Source organism: Salvelinus fontinalis, chromosome 35 (genome assembly GCF_029448725.1).
Source record: "Salvelinus fontinalis isolate EN_2023a chromosome 35, ASM2944872v1, whole genome shotgun sequence".
Taxonomy (NCBI): domain Eukaryota; kingdom Metazoa; phylum Chordata; class Actinopteri; order Salmoniformes; family Salmonidae; genus Salvelinus; species Salvelinus fontinalis.
The window spans coordinates 17916284-17927095 of record NC_074699.1 but is presented as its reverse complement, the minus strand read 5'-3'; positions in this window follow the sequence as shown (position 1 = coordinate 17927095).

The following is a 10812-nucleotide window of genomic DNA, read 5'->3' as shown; positions in this document are numbered from 1 at the left end:
ACCGCTCACTTTAAACGTCTACCCTAAACGATCTCGGAGCACGCCAAAGACTATGAAACTACATTTTCCATTGTAAAACATTCATCGCTTTAATCATATTTCTGGATAATTTGTATGCAGGGCAAGCAGTTCTCTGACTGAAAGGATGAGGTAGGAAAGAGAGCGAGACCGGCGGGAAGTGGAGCTCCACGGTTCCTCTAGCAAGGCTAATTGCCTATTATTGAAATGTATTTTTATTTCAGTCATTTTTTTGTTGATCTGAAGTCTTGGCTGACTGACCTCTGGCTGCAGGGGAGCAAACCTCATTACCTGGCGCTGGCCATAATCTGTGGCTCCTCAGCCTGTCTCCTGACTGCCCGCCCGGCTCCAGGTCTGACATGCCAGTCTGGAGATTGACAGTGAGGATGGCTTCGGGGGGGTGGAAGGAGAGTGTGTCACAGTGATTACCTCTACGGAGGCCATACTGAGACTGGGATCATGCTGGCTTTTCCTTCAACCCAAGGCCAGATCCTAGTACACGCTGCAGTTTGCTTTGCACACAGAATCAGCTGAAGTTGATTGATAGCCAGAAGCTTAACAATCGTTGTCCATCAGAACTCGACATGCACCAGCAGCCTTCCATCAGCCAAATACACAAGCATCACCCAGAGTTAGGGACTACATCAAAGCCATAGTGAGGATTTCATCTGACATACTTTTACATGTTCTCTGATAACTCTAGTCTACTCGCTGTTCAGCATCCTAACTTTACAGATTGTGCTGTCAACATGTTCCTCTAAATAGAGTCTGGAAAGAGATTTCTTCACAGGTTCTTTGACTTCAGAAGCTGCCTGTGTTGAGCATTAATCATAACACATTCTTCTCCTCGTATCATGCCCATGCTAATATTTTATTTTTATTGAGCCTTTAACTAGGCAAGTCAGTTAAGAACATTAAGAACAAATTCTTATTTACAATGACGGTCTGGCAAAAGGCCTCCTGCGGGGATGGGGGCTGGGGGCTGTGATTAAAAATAGAAATATAGGACAAAACACACAGCATGACAAGAGACACCACGATAATACATAAAGAGATACATAAGACAACACAGCATGGTAGCAACACAATCAAGTGTGATGTGTCTGGTTTGGTGAACTATGAACCTGCTACAGAATATTGTGCACTAATTTGCAGTGGTCTTGTGGTATGCAAGAATGTCTCCCTGTTAGAGTAAATTGGGGAGAAAAGCAGACAAAGGCCAGTTGTAATAACCTCTGAGGTGAAGCAACAGGGTCAATGAGCAAGGAGCCAATCACGGTGGCCCTGAGTGACCTGCTACTGCTGTGGAAGAGCTGAGCATCAACCAGACGCAGACAGGTGTCACGATCATCCCCACAGATCATACTGCCCCAGTTAACTGGAAACATGTTCTAGTGCAAAAGCCTGAGGTATCTATAAAACAAATGTAACATTTCTTGACTCAACCATCTCTGTCACATAAAATGGGGATGGAGGAGAAAACAAGACAAGTGATGAGTTTAAGATGGCCAATGGCAATGAACGTGGAATTTAATTGTACCCTGAATTGAAGTAAACTTTATCAGAGATTATTTGGTCATTTGTCTTTATTCTCTGAATACCAAAGTCCCTGCAAGGTGGACATCTATAATCATTCACAGCCAAGAGATGTATACTGTATATTGGTGTCTTGTAATACTGCTAGTTGATAGACAAAGATGATGCATTCCTATGTATATCTATGTGCAGAATGCATATTGCATTTATAGGGACGAGCACTCATGTTTAGTCTGGTACATTTGTCATGAGAAAACAGATCAGATTATGTTTAAATACATTTAAAGTCAGGTCAGCCTGACCTAACCGGGGGGATGGTCTCTGCTTCTTTCTGTCACTAGGAGCACTGTCCTAGCGCCTGAATGTCTCAATGCAACACTGATGACAGACCCCCTCAAGGGCTTGCAAATAAATCCCAGGAGAATATTGGACAGATGCCTGGGACACAATGTTGAATTTCAATTGAATTGTAAAGCATGTCCTTTCTCTCTCTCTCAAACAGTGTAGGCTGTTTATATTCTCTATAATGGTGATGATTTGGAGGCAATGCTACACAATGTATGAGATGTATATTCATATTACATGCTTTCACACTACAAAGGAAGAGAGCTCATTTTATTTCATTACAAGTATCCAAATCAGCATTTTAGGGGCATGTAATTGCAGGCAGCGCCACGGTGAGAATGACCTTCACAAGCGTTTTCCATGTTGCTTTTCATAAATTTACTTCAAATGTATTCACGGTCTGCCTTTCAGAATGGCCACAGAGTCACAATCAGGAGATAGGATGCATATTTTACAGTAAAAGGCCAGCCTGGAAATCCAATTCTTTCCGGCTTGAAGTCTTTGGTAAATGTTAACGGTGCATCCGCCTGCATTTCACTCTGTCTTCTGGAAGTTTCAAAGTTATCATCACCGACCAGTTAACCCTTTCAGGGAATGTATCCAGCCAGAGACATATTGCTCCATTCTCTTTCCACTTCCCTTCCACAGAACAGAATGCAAAGTATCTTACTAATGATGAACTACTTGCTTGTTTTAACTGTCTAGCAATGCAAATGTTTCACCTCAAGACCATGCAAAATTTCCAGAAAGATCTGAAATACAATTAACCAAAATATCAAAGACTGTTAACACTGCTGTAGTTACCCAGATGACCGCACCATCATCTTGGGTGATATTTGGTTTCTCTGAGGTGGTCTTGCATGTCAGATCAGAGATAGAAAGCAGTTTGTCACAGTGATGATGTGCCTCCCTGCACAGGCTTACATGGACCCTAAACTAAATGGATATCCATTATAGGGGGTTATGATTCATTCTAGAAGCTTACTCAATATTGTGGGGTGGACATTGTAGCAGAAAGTCCCCATCAGACAGAACAAACTAATGGACAGTAATAACGTACATCCCTTTAGGTTTGGGTCCAACATATCTTTGGGATTTAGAGGAAGCACAATATAAATCTAATGTATCCTGTGTGGCTCAGTTGGTAGCGCATGTTGCTTGCAATGCCAGGGTTGTGGTTTCGATTCCCGTGGGGGATTAGTATGAAAATATATGAATTCATTACTGTAAGATGCTCTGGAAATAAGAGTGTCTGCTAAATGATTTAAAAAAATATATATTATTATTATCCCTGAGCACTGTAAGTTACTGGCCGCACCATTGTATGTATGAGAGATCAGAATTCAACTAGTGGTGAGTGAAGTTTATTTACGTTGGCTATGATGAATCAGTGCCCTGCCTGGACTCAGGCTACAATTGCACTAGCAGATCAATGAGGAAAGCAATGATCTCACAGAAACAGACCATCTATCGTATTGTGATTCTTAATGTGCCTAAACTACAGAGCAGGGCGATGGAACTGACTTATCGTCCTGACATTGATTTTAACTGGAGATACGGTCTCCTATTCTCTCACACAAAGCGCCTTGTCGTGATAATTTGTAAGAGACAAGCAGTAACGAAACCCTTTCCTTCCAGATTAACACTAGAATTGTGTGCCATTTTTTCTAAGGAACTGTTATTTCATGTTGTTTTTGTCTTTTTTTTATAAACTTTTCTATCCGTGTTTAGTGATGATGATACGGTTTTTGAAGAAGTAAATTGAGGGACCAGCCTGGTCCTAAGGTAGCACCCTCCCTGTACTTCCCTAATGAAGCACAGCATCTGGACCCTGGGCTGCTTGATGGTTCTACCAGGTGGAGGTAACATAGGAGGTTGGAGGGAGAGTAGAGGTAGATGGAGCCCATGGGGTCATTTTCTTCTCCCTTCCTCTATTTTGAGGATCAGCAGGAGAGAGATGAGGAGCAGGAGAGATGTTCAGGTCTCCTGACAGATTGCCTGCAGTGAGGTGCACTTCCAGGGCTGATGAATGGGGTGGCTATATTGGTTAAATTGCCTCTGTAACACCACCAGAGGGAAGAAGGTATAAAAAAAGAGGAGTTCAGTATTCTCCATCACTTACAAAGATGAATGATCTTTAAATGAGTGGATTACAGTGAAAAGAAGAAGATGGACATTTTGACAGGAATTAATGAGTATTGTGACACATGAGGCATGTGTTATTGGCACAAAGGTGTTCTTCTGAATGAATATTAACTACTGGACAGCCTGGATTTCCTGGATCATATTATATATAAACCACCATTTATATTCAGATACAGTTGTTTTATTTCTAGTAAGTAATATAACAAAATACAAAGTGTTACAGTATGGACATAAGGCTACATAAGGCACATAACTGTTGACCGGGGATGAATGTCACACGTTTATTGGACACCGAGCGATACATCACAGCACTGTAAAGGAAAGGACAAAGTAAAACAAAGCAGAGTTATCTTTCTTACTCTCTCTCCTCTCCGCAGTGAGATTACTTTTTAAAGGATCATTGTCTGTCTGGCTGAAGCCAGAGGGTAACAGCACTCTGGAGAGATAAGCCTGTGTGCCATCAGCAGGTTGCCTGTGATAAGCATCTTGACATTGTCTGCAGGAACTTCCTGAGGAGGATACATGTTGTATTACAGAATGTCGGACAACCTCTGTTACCTGCAGATAAAGGCCCCATTCTATTCCTTCCATTCCGTCACACTGGCCGGCAGAAAAAGCAGTTTGACAGTCTTTCAATTAAGCCTGTTATCATTTCTCACAGCCAGAATGCTACAGCGAGAGACAGATATGCTGAACGTTTCTGCTGTACCATTTGTTATTGTACAGACTGTAGACACATAAGGCATTCTTAGTATTTTCCATATCCAATATTATCGTGGTTTCAGTGCCTGGTAATGCAATATGCCCACAACACAGAGAGAAGACATACATTACCTTGTGTTTCCTCCTGCACCACAAGATCGAGATTCTCCAGGCTGTGTTAGTTGAGCATGAAATATGTTCGCATTATATTGTTTTTCCGACAACCCAGCAGAGACACTTCATTTTCAAATACATATGAATTATGCCCCTAAATAGACTTGTGCTTTGAAGCCTTGGGCGAGATAGAAGGAGATGAGGTTGGGCCAACTTCCTAGAGCCAGGAGTCATCAATCTCAGAGTTCATTCGGTTCACAAAGGGGGTCCTCCTTCGCTGGTGAAAGCAGTCGATAGAGTGTCGCTCCCCGAACAAGAGCAATCCCATTAAGAAGGCCCTCCACCTCGCCTCTCACGATGGGGGCCATCCAGGGAGGGGAGCTAGGCAGCCATCCATCCTAAAAGCAGTCAGGGAGGAGGGGTAGAAACACTGCAGGCAATCTCTCCATCCTCTCTCCTTCCTTCTCAGAAAGATAATCTGCACTGCACATCCTCACCATCACCACATCTACCATAACCTTTGCTCCACCCTCTCCCAAAGACAGCTGTTGGAGTTGTTACGTGTTGAGTGATATTTTGGAATGTCTTGTTGATTGAAGTTGTAATGGTGGAGGCATTCTAAACGCACATTGTACTGGATGACGAGTGAGAACGTGTTTCACTGTTAGAGCACCTTGAATTAGCCTGCTGTTACACGAATGTGCTATTTTCACACCTTCACATCTCACTGACTGAAAATACATCTTCACCAGCAGCCTTGCATGGCCTTCAGGGGAAAAGCGACAGGACAGAAGTCATGCATGTCAGAGCCATAGATGGATGATATATGACTCTGATGCATGTGTGCCTGATCCTCACGAATCCATCTGTCAGTCATGACACATTTTCAAGTCACTGATGGCGAAATGATCCAAGGCAGTCCGGTAACATGTGCGATGGAGTAGACGCGTTAGCTTTACGCCACAGTGACCTTTATTTAAGGTTCTTTGTGTCCTGTGGTGAATGTATCACAGATGCTGAAGAGATTTGTGGTGAGACACATTGCATGGCTTATTTTGCAATGTGTCATCTATTATACAGTTATATCCCATCTTATCTTCATAATTGGTGTCCCCGGTTACTCTATTTTCAGGATTCTACTTTCAGTAGGTGGTGGATGTAATGGGATGAATAGATAGAGCCATATAGAACACCCCTTGGTGTTAAAACCAGCAGGTTTCTGAGCATTAACATCCCTAACAAGCCACTGTTTCCATGACAACCCAGTTAGCTAATGTCAAAGAGATGCACTCGACAGCTGGAGATTTTAAGTAGGCTGCTACAGCAGTTTGGAAAGTGTATGAGTGAGCCAGCTACATCCGTTCAATGCCTGCCACTGGCCATTATTTACTGATTAACTCACAATGTATCAAACTCTACGAACTAAGGGCATCCCTGCCATCTTATAAAACCCGTCCTCCCCCATTGTTGTGAGATGGGAAGATCTATGGTTTCCCATGGATTGGGCTGATGGATCTGCCTGAGTTCCACCCTGCTGAAGGGAGAGGGGATGGCAGGGGCCTGATGGATGACACAGTAACGCACATGATGTTTGATTTATCCCATATTTAATGACCCGCTCATAGTGATTCATATAATTAGCTGAGTGCGGGCTAATTCCTGCCTCTGCCGGCCAGGGATTGGCAGTTCATCTGTCTTCCGACAGAGCCCTGTGGGTGCTGAGGTGATTTAGTGTCAGAGCTGGCCTCTCCTCTCTCTCGCCTGCCTGCCTGTTTGGACACAAAGCAAAGTGCTCTTATTGGTGGATACAGCATGTAGCCTCATCTATACCTCAGAATGCAGTGGTTCACTGGACCCACTGGGTCTATGTCAGTCTGTGTCAGTCTGTGGTTTGATCTTTGACATCCATACAGACAGAACCAGACAAGGCGGCAGGGCGACTAGTGGTTAGAGAGTTGGGCCAGTAACCAAAAGGTCACTGTTTCGAGTACCTGAGTCGACAAGGTGAAAAACCTGTCGATGTGCCCTTGAGCGATGTGTAACAATAAAACATTATCATTATATATTTTTTAAATGACCACCTGACAGATCCAGCTTGTTGCCCACTATGGCTTGGTTGTTGATGTCTCACATCCTGGGCCGTGCCCACTCTGACTACTCCATGATCAATGATTTATCTGGATGGCCTGCTGGATACCCAGGCCTGCTGGGTATCTGGTGCTCAAAGCGGGCGACGTGAGGGGTGTGTGGACAGCATCTCTCAGACTTGTGTGTGCCCACCATCCCGCTGCCACCATGGCCTCCCTCTTGGCGTGGCGGGAAGAAGGAAGGGCAGGATGAAAGCCAGTCGAATGACTCGCCACTCCCCCCTGCAAGTTGTGTTAATGACCAGTTCCTTGTTAAGTAGGCTATCTATATGCAAAGTCTGTTCTAATGGATTTCCACGTTATTAATTGATAATGTATTAATGTGCTGCGAAGATGAAGAGAGAGGGCCACTGACACCACCATGCTGAATGACTGGTGTAGACAGAGAGGTACAGAGGTGACTGGCTGAACATGTATAACAGAGGTATAGGAAACCAGTTAGCAGACATAGTAAAGCACTGTAGTAACTCTCTTTAAAACGTGCTGTAATCCCATCCGGATATGGAGTTCTCTCTGATGCTGTTTTCAGCCATGACTTTACTGTATACACAGTGTCGTTAATGCAGTTAGCTGTCAGCTCTTTCACCTTGAGGTTGCCCTCTGGACGCAGCATATGTTCCCCTGAAAGTAGAGCTGGGTTGTGGTGAGTGGAGCACCTCTGAGCTTCTACTCTGCAGCTCTCCCTCTCTCTCCTCCATCACATAGAGAACCTGATCCACTGGCCATGCACTCCATTTCCTGTCATGACCCGTTCGGGCCATCAGTGGATGGATGTGTGTGTGTGCGTGCGTGCGTGCGTGTCTGGACTGGGGGACAGACACACACACAGGAATGAATGGTAGTGGGAGGCACAGACAGTGAAAGCAGCTCTATAGCTCTATCTAGATGACACTGATTATTAACCATGCTTACACAATCCTGCAGACCTGATATGTGAGGATACGCGGTGAACGGAGATAAATGTATCCTGCTCCAGGTTCGATTACAGCCATATTGTTTAATCTCCCCATTAAGTGTATTTGATTTCAAGTGGGTGGGGGACAGGGTGGGCCTGGGATGCACTGTGGCAGTGATGGGGGCAAGAGGGCACCTCCGGTGCACAGCAGTTATGCTGATGGTGACTGGGAAGAGTGGTGAAGTGGGGAATGCGTACACAATTACAGAGGGGACTTTGTTAAACCTCATTTGTGGTAGAGGTTCCAATGTAATGCTCAGAGAGTACTATTAATTCAGTGATCTGGCCTGTAGAGATAGGAGGATTACACCACCTAGCATGACAGTGTCACCACTGACAGAGAGGCTTTGTAGCCAATCCCTCGCAAAGACGGGCACCTATTGGTAGATGGGTAAAAATGACAAAAATCAGACACTGAATATCCCTTTGCGCATGATGAAGTTAATAATTACACTTTGGATGGTGTATCAATACACCCAGTCACTACAAAGATAGAGGTGTCCGTTGTAACCATGTTGCCGGAAAGGAAGGAAACTGCTCAGGGATTTCACAATGAGGTCAATGGTGATTTTAAAAGAAGTTACAGAGTTTAATGGCTGTGAGAGGGGAAAACGGAGGATGGATCAACAACATTGTAGTTACTCCACAATACCAACCTAACTGACAGAGTGAAAAGAAGGAAGTCTGTACGGAACTAAAATATTCTAAAACTTGCATCCTGTTTGCCACAAGGCACTAAAGTAATACTACAAAAAAAAAAAATCTACAAACGGAAAACAGACTCATTCTGGGCATCACTCAGGTTTGTCATGTTCAATTCACTGAGCATCAAACAGACAAACTAGCGATACGCACTATCCTGTCAGTCATAAATTACCTTCTCTGTAATGGGAAGCTGGAGGGCGTTTTATGATTGATCTTTAAATACCTCGAGCAGGTCTCTTTCAGAGAGACATTTTGTTTCAGAGTTTACATTGTGGAGTATGGGAGAAAAAATTAAACATGGATTTGTGGTCAGATAGAACGAAGCATAAGGCCTTTCAATTAGCTATATTTCAGGTGTCAGTGTTTGCATGTGTGTGTGTTCAGTGGAGAGAAAGGTTTTTGAATAAATTAGGGCCACGGGACTCACGCCCACACACACACACTGGCTCAGACCTCCTGACGAGACGATGGGTAGCTCTGATTGGCCAAACACAGGGAGCATATCTGAGAAAGAGTGTTGACTGGACACAGTCCCACCAGCGACGGTTGCACGCACAGGAAAACGGGTGGGAGTGTGTGTGAAAAGATCTATTAGTAGGTGTTTGTGTGGCCTGGCCTCACACGCTAACAACTAACATGGGTTCTTCTTGTGCGAAGTGTGTGTATGTGCCTGTGCAAGCAAGTTACATGGAGTGTATCATGTATGCCTTTGTGAGAGGGTGAGAAAAGGAAACTGTTTGTGTTGTGTAGACCAATCTCCCAGTGTTGCATTTTATATACACTGCTCAAAAAATAAAGGGAACACTAAAATAACACATCCTAGATCTGAATTAATGAAATATTCTTATTAAATACTTTTTTCTTTACATAGTTGAATGTGCTGACAACAAAATCACACAAAAATGATCAATGGAAATCAAATTTATCAACCCATGGAGGTCTGGATTTGGAGTCACACTCAAAGTTAAAGTGGAAAACCACACTACAGGCTGATCCAACTTTGATGTAATGTTCTTAAAACAAGTCAAAATGAGGCTCAGTAGTGTGTGTGGCCTCCACGTGCCTGTATGACCTCCCTACAACGCCTGGGCATGCTCCTGATGAGGTGGCGGATGATCTCCTGAGGGATCTCCTCCCAGACCTGGACTAAAGCATCCGCCAACTCCTGGACAGTCTGTGGTGCAACGTGGCGTTGGTGGATGGAGCAGTGACGTGATGTCCCAGATGTGCTCAATTGGATTCAGGTCTAGGGAACGGGCGGGCCAGTCCATAGCATCAATGTCTTCCTCTTGCAGGAACTGCTGACACACTCCAGCCACATGAGGGCTAGCATTGTCTTGCATTAGGAGGAACCCAGGGCCAACCGCACCAGCATATGGTCTCACAAGGGGTCTGAGGATCTCATCTCGGTACCTAATGGCAGTCAGGCTACCTCTGGCGAGCACATGGAGGGCTGTGCGGCCCCCCAAAGAAATGCCACCCCACACCATGACTGACCCACCGCCAAACCGGTCATGCTGGAGGATGTTGCAGGCAGCAGAACGTTCTCCACGGCGTCTCCAGACTCTGTCACGTCTGTCACATGTGCTCATGTGCTCAGTGTGAACCTGCTTTCATCTGTGAAGAGCACAGGGCGCCAGTGGCAAATTTGCCAATCTTGGTGTTCTCTGGCAAATGCCAAACGTCCTGCGCGGTGTTGGGCTGTAAGCACAAACCCCACCTGTGGACGTCGGGCCCTCATACCACCCTCATGGAGTCTGTTTCTGACCGTTTGAGCAGACACATGCACATTTGTGGCCTGCTGGAGGTCATTTTGCAGGGCTCTGACAGTGCTCCACCTGCTCCTCCTTGCATAAAGGTGGAGGTAGCGGTCCTGCTGCTGGGTTGTTGCCCTCCTACGGCCTCCTCCACGTCTCCTGATGTACTGGCCTGTCTCCTGGTAGCGCCTCCATGCTCTGGACACTACGCTGACAGACACAGCAAACCTTCTTGCCACAGCTCGCATTGATCTGCCATCCTGGATGAGCTGCACCACCTGAGCCACTTGTGTGGGTTGTAGACTCCGTCTCATGCTACCACTAGAGTGAAAGCACCGCCAGCATTCAAAGTGACCAAAACATCAGCCAGGAAGCATAGGAACTGAGA